Source organism: Pempheris klunzingeri, chromosome 1 (assembly GCF_042242105.1).
Source record: "Pempheris klunzingeri isolate RE-2024b chromosome 1, fPemKlu1.hap1, whole genome shotgun sequence".
NCBI lineage: Eukaryota > Metazoa > Chordata > Actinopteri > Acropomatiformes > Pempheridae > Pempheris > Pempheris klunzingeri.
In genome coordinates this window covers 30,867,303-30,885,171 of record NC_092012.1, presented here as the reverse complement: position 1 = coordinate 30,885,171, position 17,869 = coordinate 30,867,303, and the positions used below count along the sequence as shown (strand labels likewise).

At 41.4% G+C, this 17,869-nt stretch overlaps 1 protein-coding gene across 2 annotated transcripts in view; it reads right to left on the bottom strand.

The window, feature by feature from the left end:
- Window positions 1-17,869, bottom strand: part of znf536 (zinc finger protein 536) — a 192,238-nt gene that overhangs the window by 119,520 nt on the left and 54,849 nt on the right. The gene's annotated exons all lie outside the window — the stretch shown is intronic.

Here is a 17,869-nt window from a genome sequence, read left to right as displayed (position 1 = left end):
TAAATTTCCAATCCCAAATTACCACTATAAATCTGAGGAGCATTATGATAAGCGGAAGATTGGGTTTAGGGGTCTGAGTTAAAATAACTGGCTGTCTAATCATCTGCACAACAATATTTGCTGTGAGGCATTCTAAATAGATTATCGCTAGTCCATCTGTGTCATCATTGATTTATAAGGCATTAAGCTGCTTGGGGAAGAGAGAGGGCCTTGCCTTCTCTGCTGTTAAAGGGGCTTCTTGTCGAAATCAGGGGCACGGCAATGGAATAACTGTGGCACTCTTCTAACCTCCCCTTTAATCGTCAGGCGAGAGGAAGTGAAAATAGGACGGGCGTATCTGTTTTTTTTTTTTTTAAAAAGGGAAGTATGAATCCAAATTTTCTGCATCTCTTTTTGTTTGGCGATACAAAGAGACTGGGAGGAGGGGAGGAAGTACAGGAAAAAAAATACACACAGAGAGAAACAAACAGCACACACAAACACACATGCACATACACACATGCAGAAAAAAAAAAAAAACAAGGGACATCATTAACATATGAATGCCATATGCAAATGGTAGGGAGAGAGCAGATGTTGTTGCATTTAATTGACCTATATGTGAATTGCATCCAAACCTTTCAGTGTGTTTTCTGGGCCCACTGAGTACAGTTTTGACTGGCTTTCTAGTACCACTCAACATACGAACAGGGAGCACAGCCATTTTAGCAGTGTTTAAACATAAAGAGATGACTAAAAATAGAATAAAATAGAATAGAATAGAAACCCAGGGTTAAGAGTCCGGAGAAAAAAAACACGTTGTTTGTTCCTGGATCTTTTTCCTGTTATCTTGATGACTGATCACATCCAAACGCGATTTTGCCTACTAACAGGTGGCGGTGGAAAGTAACTACGTGCATTGCAATCCTTGAGTGATCAAGTTCTGTATGTGAGTACAGTTTTGAAGTGTCCCTCTCTACTACATTTCTTGACAGCCATGATTTATATTCATATTTTACATAAAAGTCACAATGAGCTAATAAAATATAATATAATAATATAATAATTACACACTGAACTATCCAACATCTATAGCGTAGCTAAAATACTGAAACTTTGTGCCAGTCCAACTAGCTAGAACATTAAAAAGGCGCTTACATGCTAATACAATTTAAAAACATATATAACTTGTTGTATGAAAATGCATCACATTCTATGTATTTTGTCTCAACAACCCTGTGTCCTAAAAATGATGTTTAAATATTGCTTACTGTGCTCTGGATGAAACGTAATCGCTGCATGGTTAATGTTCACTGGCAACATTTTTTTTCCCGTCCACAACGTTTTGCATTGTAACACCAGACGGGACTTTGGCATCAGAGACCTGTGTTCATCTCCATGTGGTTAGATTTAGGATTAAAAAGACACCTCAGTTAGGTTTTAGGGAAGATTGTGTTTTGGTTAAACACTAAAAAAGTAAACGCACCCTGTCTTATGTCAATGTTGACTTTATGTAATATTTAACCGAAACCACAGTCTTTTCCTAACCTTAAGTCAGAGTGTTGCCAAAACGTATGCATCAGTCATCTGTTGATTATTTGCCTGGGTAGGGCTCTGCTTGTGTGTGTGTTGTCTATCTTGGTGCACTAAGCTTTGATTCCACCTGGAATAAAATTACACTGACTCAGCAATTTAATCTGAAAAGCAAACGCTCTCCATCCAAAAGCTCAGTTTTGCTATTTTACCTCTGTGTCTCTTTTCTCAGCAGGCAGAACGATTGTCTGAAATAACAAAACAAACTTTGGACTTTGCAGAAGAAGAAAGTTTACTTAAATTTGAACCTTTCAATTTAATTCAGAGCTCAAAGTCCTGCAACATGTCCCCATCTGTTGTTAACACAAATATTAGACCTAATTTTATTTAGTATTTCTTTAATGAGTGGGACAGCGGCAAAGACAGGGTTTTTTTTTATCTTTTCAATTAATTTCATACTGTAGGCCCATACTTACCTTCATTTGAAGTAATATCAAAACATTTAAAATGCAGGTAAGCGTTCATTTAATTTGCTCATTTAAATGTTTATTGAGTTAACTGACTCTTACTGACTCTCTATTTCACCCTCTATTGACATTTTTGCAAATATGTTCAGCATTTTTTTTATGTAAAATTGGTTCAAAACACATTTGCTGTTGTACATTTGTGCCGTGTATGAACATAATGGTAGGGAGACAACGTTGGGTTCGAAATGAGTTGTTTTCCACATTATAAGTGAACTGAGTCCATGTGGCAGCTTTTGTCTTCTATACCATGTTCAGTAGATGCGCAGGTTATTTCCTGTGAATCCTATGTGCCTGGGTACGTAATTTGAAGCATGCACAGGAAAGGCAAACTTTGCAAGAGGCAATGAAAATTACTGTATACAGACTGTTAACACATTGAATTGTTATTTCTGAAAAATACTGGCCACATATATCAGAAAAATTGAGCTTGGCTATCATGACAATTTTAAGGTTTATCCTTGTTTGTGTTCTACTATTGGACAGTCCGATAATGGAGTTGATGAACATTATGGTATTACTTATTTTTACCTATGTTAGAAAACCTAGTGTTTCCGCCACTACTTGCAACACCTTAGGCGGCCGGCCAAGGCCCGGCTAAAAGTGATTTTGAAAGTCTACCAACTCCATTTTACTCTGCAGGTAGAGACAGAGAGACACAGAGAGAAAGAGGAGGGAAAGTCACGCATTTAACACTGCAATGTTTGCATGGGTGAGCCATGAAAAACACAGATGCTATTTTCATCTGGGCCTCTGCCTTTCTTTTTTTATTCTTCTCTTTCCCCCTTCACTCCCTCCCTCTCTCTTTTATTCTCTTACTCTATCCCTCTCTTTCTACACCCCCCACCTCCCATTCTTGGGAATGTCATTAAATTGTATTAAATAGCCTTTTGTCCAGGGGGCAAGGACCACCCGATATATGATAATACATTAAGGCCCCAGTGTAGCAGCCACTGAGCTGAAACCATCTTAAGAACAAGCATGGTGTGTGCCATTGTGCGTGTGCGTGCATGCATGTGTATGAGCGCAAAAGAAGTGGATGGCAATGCATAGAGAATAAAAAGATGGAGAAAAGGAGGATCAGGTAAGTTGGGGTAGAGGAATAGAAAGAGTGAGATACAGAGAGAGGGGAAGGGAGGGAGAGAACAAGGTGGCGTGGCGTGGCTGCCTGCCTGCGCATGTGGCTCCCTAACAACTGTGACACATACTAATAGAAACATACCTAATAAATTACGAGCTTTCAGGGTCTGGCAAGCTGACATTTTCTCTGTGCACGGGACGATTTCATATCTGCGGCGCAAAGTCGAGGGGCTGCTGGACCAAATTGCATCACACAGAGATGCCAGAGGATTAGCATAAAAATTAACACTTAAATTTCAGCTTATTGTCAACCCCACTCCTGCACCGGCTGCCTCACAACAATCAATTCCTCTTAGAAATCTGATTAGATTCCATGACGCTTATTATCCCAGTCATGTCTGCCTGCCCCCTTCACTTCCACCACACACACACAAACACACACACACCATTGGCATAGTCAGAGCCCTGGCTGCCATGACTGCCCAGACCATTTGTTTAAATGGAATTACGGAGAAAATAAATCTATAGGTGTGGCATTTCTTTTGACAGATGATGCCTCATTCTGTGTGTGTGTGTGTGTTTGTCTTGTGATTTTGCGTCTTTAGCCTGCATAAAAATCCATCTGACATGTTGATATTGTATCTTTTGCAAGTCACATTCACTTAAACTCTCTTGACTGCTCTGTTGTACTGATGGCTGGTGGTCAACCACAAAATATGAGCAGTTATTATTCACCATTTTTTCCTCTTTTTCAGCAAGAAGAATGAGCATTAAATTTAAGTATTTAGATTATGATCTCGCTGATTTGCCTCAGTCTTATTTGTAATCAAATGCCACCATGGTTTTATGTCTCATTTTATTTCCACCTTCCCCCCTTCAAAATGAACTTCATTGCATCTCATCCATCCTCAAGTACACAGCCGCCACAAATGCTTTATGTTTACAGCAGAAAGCTGGAATGATGCAAAAAAAGAAAATCTCGTTTTGAGATCTCATGAGGCTGTCGCAATGAAATATTTGTCAATAACGCTTTCTGTTGAAGCACATTGCACAAGTATGTACTAAAAGCACAGCGCACATTGGGTGGCTTTGGTAAGACTCTTGATTGTTTAGACAAATGGCATTTCATCGCATCCAGATGTCTTTAAGCTGTGCTCAACCACCATCTCTGCTTTCCAAGGCGCAGGCTGAATGTATACAAATATCTCCTCATAACTGCATTCCTCATCTGGGCCTGCAAGCGTCACATCGCTCGTCACTGAGCTTGGATGACAGCCCGCCGTACGGGGAGTTAACATTTGATATTTAGATTTTAGAGGTAATCCTCACAGGGGCAGAATCTTTCACTGAAATCGGGGCTTGCTTCGTTTAGCTCACTTTAGCCTGCCGATTACAAAAAAATGTTTCTTTCTACGGGGGTTAAAATCAGATATGGACTTTTCACGGGCAAAAAAAAACAGATTTCCAAGCAACGCCAGTCATTTTAAAAGCACTTTCTTCTACATTAAAAATGCAGTATAGGAAAAGCGTACAAGTGGCGGGGAATGAGTTGCACCCTGGCCGAGACAGGCGTTATAACATAACACTGGTACAAAGGGTCCCAAATAAAGACGCCCACAGGGTTGAGAGAGGGAGAGAAGAGAGAGGGAGAAGGAACAAATCTTCTGATGTTCTAAGTGGATAACAACAGCTCCTGCTATGCAGCAGCGGAGGCGCAGAATAATTTAAACCAGCTATCCGGCTACCCCACCCCTCCTTCCCCTCCCTCACCCCCTGGCCACCCCTCTATTCTTATGTTAACACGGCTAAAGAGGAGTGGGCCACCCAGCAGCAGAGAGCAGAAACTTAAGTCCACGCTTCAGGAAAAATAATCCATCTCTCTGCCTCTCTCTTTGCAATGTAACTTTACTCACTTACACACACACACACACACACACACACATACCGCTTGGTAAGGAAAAGGCTGAAACAGATACAGAGGGGAGAGCACCAGTACATTTACTGTGCCTTTAAAGCATATTACTTTTCAGACAAGAGTTTGAAGAATAATAAACTGAGTGCTTAGCTGGGCTATTTTCCCTTTCAGTTAACGCCACGCAACAGCAAGGCGGGGGCGAGAAGAATTCATAAGTCTTTAAATGCAGAGTAAACACTGCTTTCTTTGTTGATTGTAGAGCTCTGTTGTGTTTTTTTGCAGATCTTGCCCCCCTTTCCCTCTTTCTCTTTCTTTGTCTGTCTATCTCTCTTTTCCAATCTCCAACCATACAGACTGCTGTTGTGTTTGGTCTCCAAACAGCACATCTGAGGTACACACCTCGCTGACATTTTATAGGTTCAAATCCCCAAGAATGGGAGAGAGTCATATTTTATACCGGCAGTTTATTTTAACGGGCGCTTGTAATTAACGCAGCATGTCCTCTATCTCCCAGCCATCTATGCCAAGGCCTTTATTTAAACAACTTTATTGTGAAATGTTTGCGTTCTCAGCGTTCGGCCAGGGCCCACACACAGAATATTATTTCATACTTCAAGGGGAGGGTGAGGGAGTGTGGAGGGGGGGCTTTGGAAGAGTTTACGCTTTGAGCGGTTATTGTTTTTGATTACAGCAAGACTCTTTTTAAAATGGATCAAGCCCGGTAACCTTGCACACACACACACACACACACACACACACACACAAACACAGTGTGAGTCTCACACGTCTACCGACTCAGGCTGGAGTTGTGAGAGGCTGAAGGAGAACCTGTTTACAGAAGGGGTGTACGAACCTGAAGCCTTTGCCCTGGCCAAATGTACAACCTCATAGTGATTTATGGGAGTAAGATCACACTATTTATGTCCAAATGAGAGCACTTGTTTAATGCCGCTGCTTGGGGGCTTCTTTTTGGAGTGTGTGTTTGTGTTCTTACAGGGTTTAATGGAATTTGATGGGGAGACTGAGTGTTTATACTTGTCAAAATGACCCGGAGTTAACACCGCGCTCAACATACACAGGAGTTTCTCGCAGGCTATCGATGCAACTTAGAAGATCAAACTGTGCGATATGAGCGTCCAGTTAAAACCCATATGCGTTGCGCATGCTGCTGCGTTTTGCGATTGTCAATGTCTTGAGTAAATCTCTTGTGGGAATCACACGATCATGGTCTCTAGTGGTTTTACAATATTTAACATGTCCTTATAAAGGCACTGATGTGATGACTGGGTAGACAGGAAGCCACGCTGGAGTTTTAAATGTGGACGGCCAGCGTGGTGTGAGCTGTCAGCACATTAGCAGCTACATTTCCACACATTCCTGCACTTCTGAATTGCCTTGGTTTATCTTTTTGTATGCGACTGCAACTGCAGAGCTGTACACTGTGCATTGAAACCAGACAATAAAGTGTATGTTTATCTTATCTTTGCCGTGAGGTCTTAATGCACGTTTTAGCTAAAGTTGCCATTTTAAACCCAAACCATAAATGCATGTTAAAACCACATTCAGGCTACATTGAAATATTATATATGTAATATCAATTCTTTGACCTTCATAAAACACTCACATCAGATATTCTATCATCTCATAATAGAGCATCTATGCTTATAATATAATATCTTACAGTGCCAGTGCATTACCATGCCTGCTGTCCAGCAGATCAGATGGATCACAGATTGCCTTGGGGAAGCTAAGTTTAGTATATTCTGCTTTTAGCATACTGAGGAGATTGACAGGAAAGACCTGCGAGAGGGAGAGAATGACTCATGACAAAGGTTGTGAGCAAGTATAGCTGCACTGCTGCAGGCTGCTGAGCCACCAAAAAACACTTGAATTCCAATAGAGGTTTACGCGAGTGATGCCGTGGGCACTGCTGTGTACAAAGACTTCACACACCCCAGCCTATTCTACTAGAGTTACACACAGCATAGACTCGAGGATTGAAGGCCGAACATATTGGCTTTGACATTTATACACACTATATGTCTTTTGTGTCTTCTGACATTCAACTCCTATTTTCCTTTTTAATGCACATTCAGGAGAAAAACGTATCCCAAGAATCAATGAGCTACATTGGATAGGTTTGTCACACTTTGCCAGTGCATCCAACATTGCTAGTGCAACGTAACACACACACACACATGCATAAAGGCATGCACTTGTCAAAACCAAAGAGGCAACTTTTTTTGCCTGCTGAAAAAGGTGGCGGTCGTGTTCTGACTGTGATACCTGCATAATTCTTAAGAGGTAAAATGTGAAGAGATAAAAGCCTTAACCAAGTTTTAGAATTTAAGTTTAAAAACTTTTGGCAGTGGGGTTCCAGTGGTTAGTGTTTAAAAGATAAGTCAGGGGTGATGGCATTAACATCTAAGGAGTACTGAAAATTGTGTATTCCTTACGGAGTGGGTAGTGCTCTTTACGGTGTAGGTAGGCCTATTTTTCCATCACATATACATTAATGTCATTCTGAAATGGACTTTCAACCTTTTTAACCTTTATGTATTCAGAAAGTGCACAACGGGGGTACAACGGTTTTGCATCTCATTTATACCCAACATGTATATGTAAAAGAAAAACGACAAAAGTAGGTTCTTGCATAAAATTTTGAAGGCAAAGAATCTCTCCGCATAACAAACCTTTTACAGCTGCAAGAATGTTTGCACAAAGAGGAGACAAGTCCTTATACTGCAAAACGCCAAAAGAAAAAGCTGCACTATATTAAGAGCTTGGTGATATCATGATGAGAAACACATATGCAAAAACATTCTTATTTTCCCGGTGGATTCAAGTGAGAAAGAAGGTATCTGCAAAAGTATTTTATTCTGAATGGAAGCCACCAGCAAGACCCATGCTGGCCCTTACAATGTAGGCTGACTGTGACTGTGTGATGCCTGTGCTGCAACAACAGGCTGCAACTGTACATCTAAGTAAGGGAGCAGGTGGAGAATCTGTGCTTTAGTTAAACAAGTGTTTCTCATAAAAGGAGCGGCTTGGGATGCAGAAATAATCTCATGCGTAGTTTGAGTTCTTTGGCTTTTGATCACTCCCATCATCCTCATGCTCTCTTCTTCTGTCCTTCTTGCTGTCATTTCATGGCCTTTGCTCCCTCTCCATCCTTCCCATTCTCTTTCCTCAGCCTCCTCCTCCCCTCCCCCACATGTTGTGGTGTGAGTGGCTATAAGGGGATAAAGTGAGGTGTAGACACTTCTTTAGTCTGGTGGAGGCCAAACAGATCGAAGGCAAAGAGCACCTGGCTGCAGGGTAAGCTGTGCGCTAAGAACTCCTATCCTGTTCTTCCTTTCTTATCATCTATCCTTCTCCTACACACTGCCATTGCCCCTTCTTCTTATGATTCTCTCATGTTGGTCTTTTCCCAGTGAATCAAATGGGCCGGGTTGGCTTTTTTTGTCACTGGTGAGACATTTTCTGACATTGTGGCAAAGTTGGTCTAAAACAAATTCACAATGAGAGTGCTGTGCTGTGAGCAAAATAACGTCTTTTTAAAGGATAATTGGTTTACTGAGTATTTAAAGGCATAACTTACACACCCCCCACACACCTCTGCTTCACACACACACACACACACACACACACATTCCCAAGTGCTCTCCAGACCAACAAGTAGGGCTAGTGGCCATTCACTGGAGCTGTATCGATCGTACCTGACTCCGCCAAACTCTCCACTGTGTCTTTCAAACCTATTCAATTTTTAATCACCAGTTCAACATCAGAACAGGTCAGAACAGGTCCCTGCACTGTGTGTGACAGACACAGATGTGTACTGTATGCACGGAGGAAAGAATGCAAAAGCCACAAACACACACACACACAGCTGCAAATGCATACAAAAACTTAAAAACATGCATAAACACCCCTCTACTCTTACTACCCACAGAACTTCAAACACCTCTTTCCATCTTTCCATCCCTGCACACACACATACCTCCCTACATCACACATAAAAAATACACTTGCACACATGTTAGCTATAAAGCATATTCCTGTAGACAGTTCAAAACCAGGGATTGTTTTCTCAATGCCAGCTGCCAAAAAATCTACATATGGGCTATCTACACACACTCAGACTGTGTGTGTCTGTGATTATGAGTGGGTGTGTGAGAGACAGGCACATAAAACCGTGTGTTATCACCTGGCCCTGTCTTGTGCCCAGCCCCAGACTGTAGCAAGCTTTGACCTTGGGCTCCGCTATATTCATTACATCATTAAGTTACCTCTTCATTAACTTTTCATTGTTTATGGAGGAGGCATCGGGAAGGAGAAGAGATGGGGGTTGAGGAGGTGGTGGGGGCCTTTTTGTCAAAAAACCTTATCTATAGCTGGGCATCTGGGTTCTGTCCTGCCTTCCCCAGAGTCTCTCCCCTGCAGGGGGAGGGGGGACTGGGAAACACAGCATCAAATTTTACCCTAGTGCCCTTGAGCATGGTACTCAGCCCCCAACTACAGGTCCACTTAGTTTTAGTAACCAAGAACTACCCTTCGGTGCAAGTCAGGCTAGATCCAGCCAATTCACCAGCCACTCATTAGTAAATCACTACTGTGTCTGAAATCTACCAGCCACAACATCTGGATGGTGGCTGATGCTAATTTCCTACTTATAGGGTCCCACTGTCTTAATGCCTTAATGCCAACAAAATGCAGACAGACACAGGAGAGCACTGTTCAAGAGGTTGATTTCACTTAATATTGACCATAATTGTTCCCACATCTTAAGAATATAGCTGTTAAGTTGCTTAGTAGATTGATATTATTTGTCTCCCATCATCACATCTCTTCTTTCCTTTCTGACTTTGTTGAGCTTCTGTTGGATTATTAGGGAGACTACACCCGTTTGGCTACTTGTCTTTAAATTCTTAAAATGATCCTTGATTAATTTGAAAGATTTATTGGTGTTGTCGATCTTTTTATTGTTGAATGACGGCGCATCATGGGTCAACTGGTGTGAACCACATTTTTAATTTGGCATAATTATCATCTGGTCTATTTTGGACTGCTCCTGAGTGTCCTTGGGTCCCTTTTGGATAAGATCTCTATTGTCAAAAAAAGGCATTTCTGCATGGTGGTTACGGGTTGGTTCTCTAAGACCTTTACCCCCAACTGCTTCAGTGTTTTTAATGAGCAGCTACCAGGGAGTATGAGCTGATTGTTACTGGCAAAGAGCAGGGAGCTAAGTCAAATTTCAGTGGATAAATTAAGATTTAAAATGTGGCATTCGGCAATGTATGTCCTTAATGTGTAATGCGACGTTTGCCCACAAATTTTCATTTAATATCAGCACTTGAAATACAAATGTAAAGTTCACGATCTGTTACTAAGAAACATCATCTATCCATCTATCTGAAATCGGATTGTGAACATATTTTCGAGTGCTGGCCTTGTAGCCACCAGGCGCTGTTGTGCTTCCACACCACTCTGGCTTTCTGTCATTAGCGATGCATCGCCCCGACCGCAGGCACAGATTGTGTTTAAAAAAAAAAAAAAGAGTCCTTGCCAGCCACCATCTACCAGTGCAGGCCAATTATAAATGGGAAATCACTATACAGCTTTGCTTACTCACTCTCCCCCTCTCACTCACTCTTTTTAACAGCGCTGCCTGGCCGGACTCCATTGCTTCTCTTGAATAACATGTGTAGATGGCCCTTTGTGTTACAAGCTGCTGGATGCTTGTTAGTTCACACTTTTTCACAGAGAGCTTAGAGGGGGAATAAAAGCGATAGACATTTATACTTCATCACCTTTCCCTTGTTTCAGTGTGATTCTAATATTGTAATACCTCTCGAACACTTTTAGGTGACATGAGCTGAGGTCAAATCATGGTTTTGTGCAAGTCTTTAGGCAATAATAAAATGTAAAATTACAATCCAAATCCTGAACTCTAATAAATTAAAGAGAACAAATCCTTCGGGAAAAAAAAGAGGGAGAGTGAGAGATGTTAATATAACTTTAAACATGCTGAGTGAGAGCTTTATGCACAAAATGGAACTCAAAAAAGAAAACAGGAGTTCAATCCAAACTGGGGCAAGGCAGAAGAAATGGGCTCCTCTTGCACTTCACACAAACATACCTATCTTTCTTTCTGTGTTTAAGTTTCTACTTTTACCCTCCCCGCACACTCCCGATGAAAATGTATGTTTAAAGAATTTGCTCATTCAAAGGGAATACACAGAAAAAAGGGAAAAGAAAGGAAGAAAAAAAGAAAGAATACAAATAAGAATGATTTTGCTGTATGTTTGTGGTTTTGAATGCCGAATCAATGCAAAAATCACTGCTCCATGTATGTAAGAATACACACTTGAGCAAACCAGCATTGATAAAAAATAGCTTGTAAATAAATCTCTGATCTGATTTGTGTATTTTACATTATTGTAAATTATCTCTTTCCAATTGCATTGACGCTAAGATCCCAGATTGTTACCTGATTGCTAATGCCTCCCCTCTTTGTCTGGCCTGGCTATTCTCTGTCAGTGTCTTTCGATCTGTGTTGCCACCATTTCAATCAGACACCATGGAAATTGTGACCTGCGTCATGTGACCAGATACCTTTGAACAGGAACACTGACGTCTATTCTATAACAAAACAATTTAATTAATACTCTGATTTTATTCCTGAAGCCCAGACAAGTGGCCTCCAAAATCCACAGACTGCAACTTGTAACTAAAACTGAAATTAAATAAATAGCTGAGAGAGCTTGATAATCCCTCTATAAAATCCTATCATCATGATAAACAATAGCAAAAGACACAAGCCATTACACAGGAGACAACGAGGGAAAAGGCCAGGGAGAAATAAGACCTTGTGCTAAACCCAGTTTCAGGTATGAGATAACATAAGCCATGTTTTCCCATCGAAAATGCCTACAGTAAAGGAGAAAACGGATGAATGTAATGGCATTGCGTGCATGCATGCATGCATACCACACACAGTCAGTCAACTGATGTTATCTTGCAGGTCTTGTTTCCCAGCAAGTTGAACTGCTGAAAAAAATGTGTGCAAATGCACCAGGTCACTTGTTTTTAGTTGGGTTTGTTGTGTTAGCAAATGAGATGTAGAATAATTGGCAGCTGCTAATTAAAGGCCAGAAATGTTCCTTCCTTCCTCCATTATTTCCTTTTTTCCTTACTTACCCTCCTCTTTGAAAGGTATTTCCCTGTCATGTACCGCCTCTCTTCTTCTGGAGAAGTACATTAATCTCTATTTACAGCTTCCGTATTGTAAAAGCTATTACCACCTGATCTAGTAGCAGCTTTGAAATCAACAGCGAACATCAGTTTCATGTAAGCTAGCCAAATGGTAACGGGAAGCGCCAAATCTCTTGACCAAAAAGTAAGAGAATTAGTGTGTATTGAAATGTGAAGCAATCATTATTTATGTTGAATTATGGACATTTGAATGGAAACAAGTGACCAGTTGTGAAGAGTTTTTGTAAGTAAAAAAAAAAAAGTGTAATAACAATAATGATAATAATAAGTTTAACGGTGTGTAACAAAGAAATTGATCTAGATCGATATTGTTATCCTGTTTCCAGATTAAGATTAATTGCAGGACATCTTCAGTAACATTAAGTGACAAATTAAAGCTTCAACTGTCTCCTTAACAGCAGCAAGTGACCGCTCAGTCTGAAGGAATCTGACTTCACTGACATATGACACTTTCTCCACACTTACATATGCCGTATACACTTGAATACACTTGTATCAGTTGGTATTCCTGCTTAGCGCATGAGTGTACCGTGCAGTATCTAATTTACTGACATCGGATTACAAGTATTCAGGGTACTAAAGCAGTTCTCAGATAATAACCTCTCTGTCTGCAGCTGCTGTTTTAGCCGCCTAAGTGTGAAGTTGCCATATGCACCTGTAAGGTGTCAAGGTCTCTCTATTTATTGTAGCCACACACTCGAAGCCATTCCTCTGTCCTTGCCTGGTGAAATAAATACAAGGCACTTCAATCTCCCAACAGCGCAACAGAGGGAGAAATAGAGACAGAGCATCAGAGAGAATTTAAGAGTTGTGAGATGAGATGAATTTTTGTCTATCTGACAGGTAACATCCAACCTGTTTTCTTCTCTGTCTCAGAGCTGGTTGTGTCTGCCTCACAGCATTACTGTCAAGCTAATCTGTGATGGAGCCAGTGTGGAGTCTAACTTCCCTGCCTTGTGTTAGTCTTACAGCTGTATTCACAGACAGTATGTTCAACACAGGAGCAGGCCCATTTAAAACTTCTTTTGAGTTCTAGCGCCACGTGTTGCAAAGTGGTGTGAATGCTCTGATTAAAGTGTAAAATCAAAGATGTTTCTCACTGGTTCTCAGTTTAAAAGGAAGCAGACTGGGGGTTTAGACATGAAGTTAGTGTGTGTATTACAATACAAAGGAAAATTATGCATATTTAATTAAACGATTAATCTGTGTAAATGACCACGAGTGGCTGATTTCTGAGCTCCAAACCGAGAATGTGAGTCTGGTGAAACTTTTCAGAGATGGCGTTTTCAGATTTCATTATGGTATGATTGTGCATACGAGTCTTCTGTGTATTCTGCTGCGGTTTTTCTAGTTTAGCGTGACGCACAGCACAGCACCGGCTGATTCCAAATGATTCAGCTCGACTTTACAAGCGAAAGCAGCATTCAAAACATTTCAAAACAGACGTAGCTGGTTGTTACAACTGGAAATATGAGTTGGTGAACAAAATGCAGAGGTGACGACCTGAATCAGCGGCGTTAGTGCCGGTGCTGAGCGTGCAGCGTGCCGTCATTAGACCACACACAGACCTCGCACGTACCAGCAGCAATCAGAGTGCAGCCTTTGCTATCTGACAGGGAGCACCACCAGGGAAATGAGGCACCGTGTGTATGAGTGTTTGTGTTGTGCACATGTGTGAGGGAGAGAAAGACCTCAGAGCCCTAGGGATAGCGTGTCACATAAGCTCCATCACAAGGCCGCTTTATTGGGCCTGGCATGGGTCAGACCCCTACTGTCATCTTCAAATATGCCCGCCACCTGCTCATACACACACAAACACACACAGAGCTACACACGTGGACATGCACACACATGCATGCTCACACATCCATATGTGTACATGTTCACCATACACACACACACACACACACACACACTCATGCATACACAAACCAGCACACATGGCTTGCAAAGAATTCATCTGGTGTTTTCTGGTAATTGCAACAAAAACACCAAATCTGGACGTGTCATATTCATTTCCCAGGACCCCAGAGTGGAGGGCTAATTTCAAACAGCCTCCCGTTCTCACATGCAGACCTCTGTCCTTTTTTCTCCACCCATCCCGTCTTTTTTTTTTTTTTTTTTCATCCTCTCATCTCAGAGGGGGAAAAAAGGCAGTCTTTTACACACCGGAAAGTTTTGCAGACAGTTATTTGCTTAAGAGAGGCAAAACTGACTGAAATTCTTAATTCGTCTACCCGGAAAGTGCTCATGCCACTCTGCCTTCAGATTCCACATGTCTAAGATATACGCCCAGGCCTCTGTGCCAGGGACTCAGCCGCCAATAATATAAATTAGCAATGCAATAAGATTTGCAACGCCGCCACAATCAGCCCTGAATGCATAAGCAAATCAGTCACTTTCTCCTCTCTTTTCCAACAAATGTCAATCTAGCTGTTTTCCCGAAAATTTCGGTGCAATGTAGATTTAGTACATCTCAGTATGTACACTGTATAGTATACGTAATATGTGTATTTTGAGGTTTTTGTCTTACTGTGCAATCTGCTCGTAGCCCATTTTTTTTAGCCTTTTATACATATGTGAATGCATTTATTTGCTACCCACATACAACTGGCACACTGAACTCTCCATTATTACAAAATTAGCCCACCAGTGTAAAACTGAGTGTGTGCATAAGCGTCTACAGTATGTGTGTGCTTTTTTTCCTCACGACCATGAGCATGGTTGTGTGTATGACAGTGTGAATCAGTGTGTGCACGTGTCTGTTCTGTGTGACAGTGTGTGCCTGCCTGTATATGTGTGTGTGTGTGTGTGTGTGTGTTCCCTGATGGAGATAAGTCTGAGTGGTTAGGAGGGAACAGATGTCAGCTGGTGTCGGCTGCCAGGAAGACTGAACAAAGCCAATCACGTTACCTTCCTGTCCAAAACGCATGGCAGACGGAGACCTGCATCTAACAACAATTTGTGGCATTAACTCTGAGCATGCCACCCTGCCTGCACCCCCCACCTCTTACACCCACACACACATAAATACACACACCACCATCATCCTGTTTGGAATAAACCTGGTAAATGACTGGTGGAGATATGAAAGATTGCAGGGGGAACTAACAAAATGGCGTCTGTAATATGATCTGCCCTTGTTGCTACAGTAGCTTAATCATTCATAAGCCTGTACAATGGAAGGACTGTCAGACATTACTGAGTCTCTACCAGGGTCCTTTGTTCCTTATCAAAAATTATGCCTAACTGTTTCTCTTTGCAACCTGTCATTCATTAAATCAGATGTCTGAATGCTGAAAATTGTGATTCTTTTTTCTTCTTTTTTTTTTTTTTACAGCAGTATAAGAACAATAAAACAGCATTTACGTGTTAACTCACTCACTGCTTCACGTAAGTAATGCCCCCTCTTCTTCCTCTTCATTCAGTTTGATGGTCCCCCTCGGTCTCTCTTTCAATCTATGCCTCTTGTTCTTGTTTTGTCGAACACAATCGTACCACAGCAGAGGCCAATAAATTGGCACCAATGTAAGAGGAAAAAAAAAAACGATTTATCAAATTTTGTCCTCATTTATAAAATGTATTTTTAAGTGTGTGAATGGCCACGAGTTAGTCGCTCAAATGATCTCAAAATATCACAGCAAAGGGGCCACTACTAGAGAAGCAGTTATTGGAGATCACACACCAGCAAAAAGCAGAACAAGATGGTCCTCTTTTCCAGTTAAAGGCCCACAGATTTGGAATACCCTGCCATTAGGAATGAAAACATGAACTAACTTTAAAGCTTTTAATACTAAAGCAAATCTATGGCTTAAACAAAAGCAAATCTGTGCACACTGACACATGGGTTTTTATAGCATAGATATTTTCTTTTCCTCTATTTGTTTTACTGTTTGTCTCTGAGCTTCTATTAGAGTGTTTCATTATATGCTGCCTCCCTTAAAAGCCGAACCAGGGACAAGTACCGCAAAGTAGCTATAGCCACAAGTCTTACATAGAGTGCATCGGTTGCATTTTATTTAAATATATCATGAATACTGTCAAATAAATGAAATAAATAAATAAATTAGCAGTAATTTAATGCACTAGGATAAAAATGTAAGAGCTAAGTTGGGAGAACCACACAGATCTTTATTCTTTTGGAAGCAGAGAGTGAGTCATGCAGAAAAAGCATATTCATCATGTATGATGTACAATGTAGAGTAGTGAGAAAAGAGACTAGCACGCCCACACATGCATGCATACAGAGACAAAAACTGTGGAAAATTACACCATAAATAGGGACATATATCAGATATGCAAATGTTGATTCAAAATTCTCTTAACTCTGATAAGACCAATTTTAAGAGCCCCGAAAAACTGCAAATTCCTCTCTCTTGCGAGCCAAAGCTTAATCTCAATGACAGTATGACAAAAGAACCAGTAGCACCGCAGTAGGGTAGGCAGACAGGCCACATATCTCTGTCGGACAGCAAATTCAAGAAACAAACTGTCATAGCCGGCCCGGTTTGGCAGAGGGCTAAGATGTATAGCTCTGGGACTGAGACGTCCCATTTTGGCTAAATGCACAGAGGTGCCTGGCACGACCAAATCCAGCTGAACCAACTCAAAAGTCTAGTGGGTTGCATCTGATCCAGTCTACTGTGTTTGGCCAGAGTGCATTAAAAATTCTCCCATCTATGCTGAGACAGTTGACAATAGAGGAAGAAACAGCAAAGACATGCTTAAAGTCGACAGAGCAAGCACAGAAATATATATGTGTGTGTGTGTGTGTGTGCCCACGCGTGCCTGCATGTGTGTGTGTCTGTGTGATAGTCGCCCTGGCATCTTAGCCTTGACTGACAGATCCTTAGAGATTGTTACAAATCTGTTGACCTTTGACCTCCCCACTGAGTTGTAAAAACCACACTCCATTTCCCTTAAGACTTTAACAGCCTACGCAAGTGGTGTGTGCGTATGTGTGTCTGTGTGTGTGTGTGTGTTTGCTTCTGTTTACACGTGTGCATGTTGTGTGTGTGTTACTATGTGTGTGCGTGTGTGTGTGTGTGTGTGTGTGTGTGCGGTGTAACCCTGAGGTTAAAGAGCAATCTGCAGCCAATTAAGCGCTTCACTAGGAGGGACCAGCTTCCATGAATGAGAGGAATGCTCCCAGAGCTTAAAAGAGAGGGACTTGACTCAGTACTTTGGAAACAGTATGCGTGTGCTTGTGTTGTGTGTGTGTGTGTGTGCGTGCGTGTGCGTGTGTTTGTGTCATGGTTGACGTTTATAGTGCAGGTTTGTCTGCTGGTAACAATTAGGTGTCAGGGAGCTAATGTAAGGGTTTCACCACAGTGAAGTTCACCACTTACAGAAGACTGGTTTGAACTGAACAGAGAGCTTGAAAGCAGCAGCACTGACACAGGCTGACATTTACCAGCTACTGAGCCAATGACTCCCACACCTCTGTATAACAACAGGTATGAAGGCTGAACGCTTACGTTAATATTCATATGCATCAATCTGTTTGTTGTCCATATATGATAGTTTGAAAAAAATGGCACTGCATGTGTTTTTTTTTTTCTAC